The following is a 3,185-nucleotide window of genomic DNA, read 5'->3' as shown; positions in this document are numbered from 1 at the left end:
TAATCAGACCTCGTTTGGAATACGCATCTGAAGTTTAGGATCATTGTACGAAGAAATAGGATCCTTATACAAAGAAAGAAGGAAAAAAAGGAAGAGAGAAAGAAAGAACAGAAGAAAGAAAGAAGAAAAGAAAGAAAAAAGAAAGAGAGAAAGGAAAAAAACAAAGAACGAAAGAAAGAAAGGACATTTGTACGCAGCAGCGGCGGCAGGCAGCACGCTGTAGATGGACCACGCAAAATTCTTGCATATACACCTGTTTCGATTTTGCCGTCACTGTATTTTGGTTGAACCTGACTTTCCCACCCCCCGCCTGATAAGGACTGCTGACTTGGCTCCCAGCTGGTCATCTTCCGGAGCATCGAGGTGCCCTGGCCGTGCTTAAGGGCACAGGGTAAGCCCTATACTTCCCATGCATTTTAGGCCATGTTGTACATGTTTCTCACTAACTAATAACATTAGCCTAATAATACATATACCATTTTTTGCCAAATTTTGTGCTCTTTTTACTGAACGAGAATATTTGAAATGTGTTGAAAATTCGATTTTTAATAAAATTTTTTCCGGTAGTACACAAATCTGGCCTTTCTTTGCGCATTTCAAAATTCATAACAGAATAACTGCTCAGTGAAATTGCTTAATTCTAGTTCAGTAGTTGGCAACACTTATGTAGATGATTGCAAAAAAAAATCAGCCGTCTGTCTTGAAAGGCATTGGAAATAATGGTACCTTTGTAAGAAAAAACACTGTTTTGAGATAATAGAGCGTAAAGAGAAAAAAGATGTGAAAAACCATTTTTTATTCGCAGAAACGCCTCCATAGTAATTGGTTTAATAGCCCCCTGCTTCGTAGTCACTGTCGCCGTCATTTTGTCGCTTTTCGGCTTGTCGTTTTGACTGTCGGGCCTCTTTTGTAAGCTGTCGTGTTGCTCGGTCCGCAAAGTACATGCGCTTATGGTCAGCTTCCCTCAGCCACTTGATGGTGTTGCTCCCTGGGTTCAATCCACACGCCTTCAAAACGTTGGCCCGTGCGATGCTACCATCATTAAATGAAAGAACAGCCTCCAGTGTTGCCATCCGTAGGGTCCGAAGCCTAACAAACACATTCTTTGGCGCGCGTTCCCAAACAACATGGTTGAACGACTCATTTGCATTTTGAGTTCGCCCAGCAGGCACTTCTCTAGGAGCTCAGCCTTCGATAGCTCCCTATAAATGGGTTTGATAGCCTCCAAGACAGATGCAGGCAAACTCTCCTTGTGGAAAAATGGCTTGCCCTCTGACTGACTTCTGTTGAAGGCACACCACGTATCAGGTCGCTTTGGGCAACGTCCATGGCATGGGTCATCGTCTGTGGCCGATAAGTGGAAGAAGGTTGCCCAAACAGCCTTTCGCATTTCATCCAGGTTTCCTACATTTCTTCTGATGGCCAAACCATAGTACGTCTGGAGCTTGTCTATTACTGCATCAGTCAGTCGGCCTCGGCCCGAGAGGCTCTTTCCATCAGAGAGTTTTCCTGCTTTGTTTCCTTTTTTTAGCCTTCGTAACCTTGTGCCCATCCTTTTTTGCACGTGCCCTATGCACTCAACCTTGGATATTTCAACGGAATCACCATATGGCATTTGTGCCTTCACAGCCATAAAAGCCTTGCTGTCACCATCCCCAAGGTATTTGACGTATCGAACACCGTGAAGCTCCTCACTCCTGCCGAAAATTTTCAGTGCTCCTGCGACTTCCATTCCACCGCTGGTGCCTTGGTTGTTGCTTTGGCACACCTCTCTATGAAGGGGGTCACTGTTTGTACCCTTGATGCTGCACTTGGGACAACGTTTAGACAAAACCTCCACATCCAGCACTTTCCCATAGTCTACACTGGTCGCAGAGACTATGCCGTTATTGGAAGTATGGCCTCGCTTCTGCCAGCTTCCATCAAGAGCAACTGCGATGTCTTTAACCCCTCATTCAGCTGTATAGCTTCGTCAGCTGCCCTTTTCATCGACTCCTGAGCAGCAGCTTCGATGTGACCTAGAAGCTCTTGATTGTATTTCGCAAACTTTGTCGGCGGCTTAGGAAGGTTTAGCATAGCACAGAGTATATTTCCTGCAGCCATTCCCTTACCAATGGACCTCAAGGCATACACTAACCTGAGGTTGGCTTCATAGAGGCCAGAAGTAGTTTTCTTCGACGTCTCAAATCGTTGTGCGGCACTACACACTTCACAGTTCAAACTGTAAACGCTTGCAACACCTACCCGTTTTGTCACAATTTCAATGAGCTCAACACTTCCACCGCACTCTCTGCACACACAAATCTGTGTAATTGCGGCACAAATGCCGTCCATGTCCATTAAGGCATATTGGCTGCTGCTCTGTAGCACGTCCTCTTCCTGGAAGCGCAGAGAAAATCTTGAAAGCTTCGATGTCGAGGAGCTGGCGCGTTCGGCGTTCGGGATCTCATTCGGTCGTGGACATCCTTTTGCTTTTTCACGATGAGCGTAGCGGTTGCCGTGAAATTCACGCCTGACGAAGGCCTTCTTTGCCCTGGGCATCTCAACTTATCAGCAGCAACCAACACCGGCACAATTTACAATACTGATCGAAAGGGATAGCACTCGGACGCAGCTGCATGAAGGTTGCAGAAACGTGGAAAAAACGTGCAAAGCGTCTCAGGATTGTCTAGGCTAAAAAAGAGGAGCTGTACAACAGTTGCCAGACAATTTTTTATATGTAGCTGATTTTAAACAAGTTTTGAAATCAGGTGGTGGACTTTTTGGTTGAAAAAATTGACGTTAATCCTGAAAGGGGGCGTGGCCGCTCACTACTTGGTTTCGGAAAAAGCGTTTTTCAGCCGTAAATATGGCTTTCTGAGGAAAGTGCGATCATGGAACATGTGTAGAAAGAATTGAACGTCTAAAATTCCAAAAAAAAACGATTTTTTTCCAATTTTACCTTACCCTGTGCCCTTAAAAAGGCTGCATCCATACGCTGCGCCGCCATTTGCACACAGCTTAGGCGGAAGGCAGCACTCTGCGGATCTGCTCCAACTGCCACGCAGCATTCTTGCAGGTTGGTGTTTTTTTAAAAATATCTTCTTTAAACTTCGTTTTGTGCCCCGCTGCTGCTGCCGGTGCTGTTTTGTTTCCTGCTGTATTCTTCATTCACCTCATTTGAGAACTATGTTGGAATGTTTAGC

The sequence above is a fragment of the Amblyomma americanum genome, chromosome 3 (assembly GCF_052857255.1).
Source record: "Amblyomma americanum isolate KBUSLIRL-KWMA chromosome 3, ASM5285725v1, whole genome shotgun sequence".
Taxonomy (NCBI): domain Eukaryota; kingdom Metazoa; phylum Arthropoda; class Arachnida; order Ixodida; family Ixodidae; genus Amblyomma; species Amblyomma americanum.
The sequence above is the reverse complement of the archived record's forward strand: the minus strand, read 5'-3'. Positions refer to the sequence as shown.